We start from the raw sequence: 7367 nt of genomic DNA on the forward strand, positions 1-7367 counted from the left end.
AAAGGAAATAACTAAGTGTTGGAAGATTAATATGATGGAAGATAGACCCGGGGGCCATAGGTTTCACTAGTGGCTTCTCTGAAGAGCATAAGTATTACGGTGGGTAAACGAATTACTGTCGAGCAATTAATAAAATTGAGCATAGTTATGAGAATATCTAGGTATGAGCATGTATATAGGAATCATGTTGGAGACAAGTAGACCGAAACGATTCTGCATCTACTACTATTACTCCACACATCGACCGCTATCCAGCATGCATCTAGAGTATTAAGTTCATAGGAACAGAGTAATGCTTTAAGGAAGATGACATGATGTAGAGGGATAAACTCATGCAATATGATATAAACCCCATCTTTTTATCCTCGATGGCAACAATACAATACGTGTAGGTTCCCTTTCTATCACTGGGATCGAGCACCGCAAGATTGAACCCAAAGCTAAGCACTTCTCCCATTGCAAGAAAGATCAATCTGGTAGCCCAAACGAAACTGATAATTCGAAGAGACTTGCAAAGATAAACCAATCATACATAAAATAATTCAGAGGAGAATCAAATATTGTTCATAGATAATCTGGATCATAAACCCACAATTCATCGGATCTCGACAAACACACCGCAAAAGAAGATTACATCGAATAGATCTCCAAGAAGATCGAGGAGAACTTTGTATTGAGATCCAAAGAGAGAGAAGAAGCCATCTAGCTAATAACTATGGACCCGTAGGTCTAAAGTAAACTACTCACACATCACCGGAGAGGCCATGGAGTTGATGTAGAGGCCCTCCGTGATCAATGCCCCCTCTGGCGGAGCTCCGGAAAAGGCCCCGAGATGGGATCTCTCGGGTACAGAAGGTTGCGGCGGTGGAATTAGGTTTTCATGGTGCTCCTGGATATTTGGGGGGTACGTGGATATATATAGGAGGAAGAAGTACGTCGGTGGAGCAACGGAGGGCCCACGAGGGTGGAGGGCGTGCCCAGGGGGGTAGGCACGCCCCCCTGCCTCGTGGCTTCCTCCGTTGTTTCTTGACGCCCACTCCAAGTCTCCTGGATCACGTTTGTTGAGAAAATCACGTTCTCGAAGGTTTCATTCCGTTTGGACTCCATTTGATATTCCTTTTCTTCGAAACCCTAAAATAGGCAAAAAAAACAACAATTTGGGCTGGGCCGCCGATTAGTAGGTTAGTCCCAAAAATGATATAAAAGTGTAAAATAAAGCCCATTAACATCCAAAATAGATAATATAATAGCATGGAGCAATCAAAAATTATAGATACATTGGAGACGTATCACCTTTCCCAGTGACAGTAGGGGCAGCAAGGCACACATTGTATTGTTGCCATCGAGGATAAAAAGATAGGGTTTATATCATATTGCTTGAGTTTATCCCTCTACATCATGTCATCTTGCCTAAAGCATTACTCCGTTCTTATGAACTTAATACTCTAGATGCATGCTGGATAGCGGTCGATGTGTGGAGTAATAGTAGTAGATGCAGAATCGTTTCGGTCCTTAACACGGACATGATGCCTATATTTCATAATCATGCCTAGATATTCTCATAACTATGCGCTTTTCTATCAATTGCTCGGCATTAATTTGTTCACCCACCGTAATACTTTCTATCATGAGAGAAGCCACTAGTGAAACCTATGGCCCCCGGGTCTATTTAATATCATATAAGTTTCTGATCTACAATTCTATTTTACTATTTATTTTATTTTGCAATCTTTACTTTTCAATCTATACAACAAAAATACCAAAAATATTTATCTCATTATCTTTATCAGATCTAACTTTTGCAAGTGGCCGTGAAGGGATTGACAACCCCTTTATCGTGTTTGTTGCAAGGTTCTTGATTGTTTGTGCAGGTACTAGGCGACTTGCGTGCAGTCTCCTACTGGATTGATACCTTGGTTCTCAAAAACTGAGGGAAATAATTATGCTACTTTGCTGCATCACCCTTTCCTCTTCAAGGGAAAACCAACGCATGCTCAAGAGGTAGCAAGAAGGATTTTTGGCGCCATTGTCGGGGAGATCTACGCTCAAGTCAAGACATACCAAGTACCCATCACAAACTCTTCTCCCTCGCATTACATTATTTGCCATTTGCCTCTCATTTTCCTCTCCCCCACTTCACCTTTGCCGTTTTATTTGCCCCTTTTCCATTCGCCTCTTTTCGCTCGCTTCTTGTGTGATTGTGTGTTGGATTGATTGTTTGTCACGATGGCTCAAGATAATATTAAATTATTTGACTTTTCAAATACCAACAACAATGATTTTATTAGCACTCCGATTGCTCCTATTACCGACGCTGAATCTTGTGAAATTAATGCTGCTTTGTTGAATCTTGTCATGAACGATCAATTCTCTAGCCTTCCTAGTGAAGATGCCGCTACCCATCTAAACAACTTTTGTTGATTTGTGTGATATGCAAAAGAATAAAGATGTGGATAATGATATTGTTAAATTGAAGCTATTTCCGTTTTCTCTTAGAGATCGTGCTAAAACTAGGTTCTCTTCTTTGCCTAAAAATAGTATTGATTCATGGAATAAGTGCAAATATGGTTTTATCTCTAAGTATTTTCCTCCCTCTAAGATCATCTCTCTTAGAAACGATATTATGAATTTTAAGCAACTTGATCATGAGCATGTTGCACAAGCTTGGGAGAAGATGAAATTAATTATACGTAATTGCCCTACACATGGTTTGAATTTATGGATGATTATACAAAAAAATTATGCCGAATTGAATTTTGCTTCTAGAAATCTTTTAGATTCGGCCGCGGGAGGCACTTTTATGGAAATCACTTTAGGAGAAGCTACTAAACTCCTAGATAATATTATGGTTAATTATTCTCAATGGCATACCGAAAGATCCACTAGTAAAAAGGTTCATGCGATTGAAGAGATTAATGTTTTGAGTGGAAAGATGGATGAACTTATGAAATTGTTTGCTAATAAGAGAGTTTCTTCTGATCCTAATGATATGCCTTTGTCCACTTTGATTGAGAATACTAATGAATCTATGGATGTGAATTTTGTTGGTAGGAACAATTTTGGTAACAACGCTTATAGAGGAAATTTTAATTCTAGGGCGTTCCCTAGTAATTCCTCCCATAATTATGGTAATTCCTACAACAACTCTTATGTAAATTTTAATAAGATGCCCTATGATTTTGAGACTAGTGTTAAAGAATTTATGAATTCGCAAAAGAATTTCAATGCTTTGATTGAAGAAAAATTGCTTAAGATTGATGAGTTGGCTAGGAACGTGGATAGAATTTCTCTTGATGTTGATTCTTTGAAGCTTAGATCTATTCCACCTAAGCATGATATCAATGAGTCTCTCAAGGCCATGAGAATTTCCATTGATGAATGCAAAGAAAGAATCGCTAGGATGCGTGCTAAAAAAGATTGCTTTGTAAAAGCGTGTTCTTCTAGTTTTCATGATAATAATGATGAAGATCTAAAAGTGATTGATGTGTCTCCTATTAAATCTTTGTTTTCAAATATGAATCTTGATAAAGATGGGACTGGAGATGAGTCAACTTTAGTTAAAAGGCGTCCCAATGATTCAGAGTTTTTAGATCTTGATGCTAAAATTAATAAAAGTGGGATTGAAGAGGTCAAACTTTACATAGCAATGAACCCACTATTTTGGATTTCAAGGAATTTAATTATGATAATTGCTCTTTGATAGATTGTATTTCCTTGTTGCAATCCGTGTTAAATTCTCCTCATGCTTATGATCAAAATAAGGCTTTTACTAAACATATCGTTGATGCTTTAATGCAATCTTATGAAGAAAAGCTTGAACTAGAAGTTTCTATCCCTAGAAAACTTTATGATGAGTGGGAACCTACTATTAAAATTAAGATTAAATATTATGAATGCTATGCTTTGTGTGATTTGGGTGCTAGTGTTTCCATGATTCCAAAAACTTTGTGTGATGTGTTAGGTTTCCGTGAATTGGATGATTGTTCTTTAAATTTGCACCTTGCTGATTCCACCATTAAGAAACCTATGGGAAGAATTAATGATGTTATTATTGTTGCAAATAGGAATTATGTGCCCGTAGATTTTATAGTTCTTGATATATATTGCAATCCTACATGTTCTATTATTCTTGGTAGACCTTTCCTTAGAACGATTGGTGCAATTATTGACATGAAAGAATGAAATATTAGATTACAATTTCTGTTAAGGAAAGGCATGGAACACTTTCCTAGAAAGAAAATTAAATTACCTTATGAATCTATTATGAGAGCCACTTATGGATTGCATACCAAAGATGACAATACCTAGATCTATTCTTGCTTTTATGCCTAGCTAGGGGCGTTAAACGATAGCGCTTGTTGGGAGGCAACCCAATTTTATTTTTGTTTGACACTTTTTGTTCCTATTTAGTAATGAATAAATCATCTATCATCTAACCTCTGTTATGATTGTTTTTTATGTTTTAATTAGCGTTTGTGCCAAGTAAAGCCGTTAGGATCTTCTTGGGTGATTGTTGTTTGATCTTGCTGGAAAAAATAGAAAGTATACGCTCACGAGAATAATTTTCATTTTTACCAGAGAGAGATAAAATACCAATTCCAACTACAGTAGATCTATATACAAATTTTATAGGTCGTCCTAATTTTTCAGATTTTTTGGAGTTTCAGAAGTATTCAAAACCTCCAGATTGCTACAGACTGTTCTGTTTTTGACAAATTCTGTTTTTCGTGTGTTGTTTGCTTATTTTGATGAATCTATGGCTAGTATCGGGGGGGGGGGGGGGGGGGGGGTATGAACCATAGAGAAGTTGGAATACAGTAGGTTTAACACCAATATAATTAAAGAATGAGTTCATTACAGTACCTTAAAGTGGTGGTTTGTTTTCTTATTCTAGCGGAGTTCATGAGATTTTCTGTTGAGTTTTTTGTTGTGAAGTTTTCAAGTTTTTGGGTAAAGATTTGATGGATTTTGGAACAAGGAGTGGAAAGATACTAAGCTTGGGGATGCCCAAGCCACCCCAAGGTAAAATTCAAGTACAACCAAAAGCCTAAGCTTGGGGATGCCCCGGAAGGCATCCCCTCTTTCGTCTTCGTCTATCCGTAACTTTACTTGAGGCTATATTTTTATTCACCACATGATATGTGTTTTGCTTGGAGCGTCTTGTACGATTTGAGTCTTTGATTTTTAGTTTACCACAAACATCCTTGCTGTACACACCTTGTGGGAGAGGCACACATGAATCAGAATTTATTAGAATACTCTATGTGCTTCACTTATATCTTTTGAGCTAGATAATTTTGCTCTAGTGCTTCACTTATATCTTTTTAGAGCACGGTGGTGGTTTTATTTTATAGAAATTATTGATCTCTCATGCTTCACTTATATTATTTTGAGAGTCTTTTTAGAACAACATGGTATTTTGCTTTGGTTATGAAATTAGTCCTAATATGATAGGCATCCAAGATGGGTATAATAAAAACTTTCACATAGAGTGCATTGAATACTATGAGAAGTTTGATACTTGATGGTTGTTTTGAGATATGAAGATGGTGATATTAGAGTCATGCTAGTTGAGTATTTGTGAATTTGAGAAATACTTGTGTTGAGGTTTGCAAGTCCCGTAGCATGCACGTATGGTAACCGTTGTGTAACAAATTTGAAGCATGAGGTGTTTCTTTGATTGTCCTCCTTATGAGTGGCGGTCGGTGATGAGTGATGGTATTTTCCTACCAATCTACCCCCTAGGAGCATGCGCGTAGTGCTTGGTTTTGATGACTTGTATATTTTTGTAATAAGTATGTGAGTTCTTTATGACTAATGTTGAGTCCATGGATTATACACACTCTCACCCTTCCATCATTGCTGGCCTCTTCGGTACCGTGCATTGCCCTTTCTCACCTTGAGAGTTGGTGCAAACTTCGCCGGTGCATCCAAATACCGTGATATGGCACGCTCTATCACACATAATCCTCCTTATATCTTCCTCAAAATAGCCACCATACCTATCTATTATGGCATTTCCATAGCCATTCCGAGATATATTGCCATGCAACTTTCCACTGTTCCGTTTATTATGACACGCTTCATCATTGTCATATTGCCTTGCATGATCATGTAGTTGACATTGTATTTGTGGAAAAGCCACCGCTCATAATTTTTTATACATGTCACTCTTGAATCATTGTACATCCCTGTACACCGCCAGAGGCATTCATATAGAGTCATATTTTGTTCTAGTATCGAGTTGTACTTTTTGAGTTGTAAATAAATAGAAGTGTGATGATCATCATTATTAGAGCATTGTCCCGTGTGAGGAAATTAAAAAAAATAAAGGGAAAAAAATAGAAGGCCCAAAAAATGAGAGAAAATGAGAGAAGGGACAATGTTACTATCCTTTTTCCACACTTGTGCTTCAAAGTAGCACCATGATCTTCATGATAGAGAGTCTCTTATTTTGTCACTTTCATATACTAGTGGGAATTGTCATTATAGAACTTGGCTTGTATATTCCAACAATGGGCTTCCTCAAAATGCCCTAGGTCTTCGTGAGCAAGCAAGTTGGATGCACACCCACTTAGTTTCTTTTGTTGAGATTTCATACATTTATAGCTCTAGTGCATCCGTTGCATGGCAATCCCTATTCCTCGCATTGACATCAATTCATGGGTGATAACCCACAAGTATATGGGATCAATTGTAGCTTCTTTCTATAAGTAAGAGTGTCGAACTCAACGAGGAGCTAAAGGTAGAACAAATATTCCCTCAAGTTCTATCAACCACCGATACAACTCTTCGCATGCTTGACGTTCGCTTTACCCAGAACAAGTATGAAACTAGAAGTACTTTGTAGGTGTTGTTGGATAGGTTTGCAAGATAATAAAGATTACATAAATAAAAAGTAGGGGCTGTTTAGGTAAAGGCACAACTAAGTTAGTTTTAGTAAAGAGCTTTTTGTTACGAGAATGTTATTTGTCCCTAGGCAATCGATAACTAGACCGGTAATCATTATTGCAATTTTATATGAGGGAGAGGCATAAGCTAACATACTTTCTCTACTTGGATCATATGAACTTATGATTGGAACTCTAGCAAGCATCTGCAACTACTAAAGATCATTAAGGTAAAACCCAACCATAGCATTAAAGTATCAAGTCCTCTTTATCCCATACGCAAACAACCTACTTACTCGGGTCTGTGCTTCTGTCACTCACGCCACCCACCATAAGCAAATCATGAACATATTGCAAACCCTACAGCGGGAATCCTCACGCTTGCATGACATGGAGAGCACCATAGGACAATACCAATAATAAAACATGTAACTCAAACCAACCACGATCATCAAATAACCCATAGGACAAAACAGA

Source organism: Triticum urartu, chromosome 6 (genome assembly GCF_003073215.2).
Source record: "Triticum urartu cultivar G1812 chromosome 6, Tu2.1, whole genome shotgun sequence".
Taxonomy (NCBI): Eukaryota; Viridiplantae; Streptophyta; class Magnoliopsida; order Poales; family Poaceae; genus Triticum; species Triticum urartu.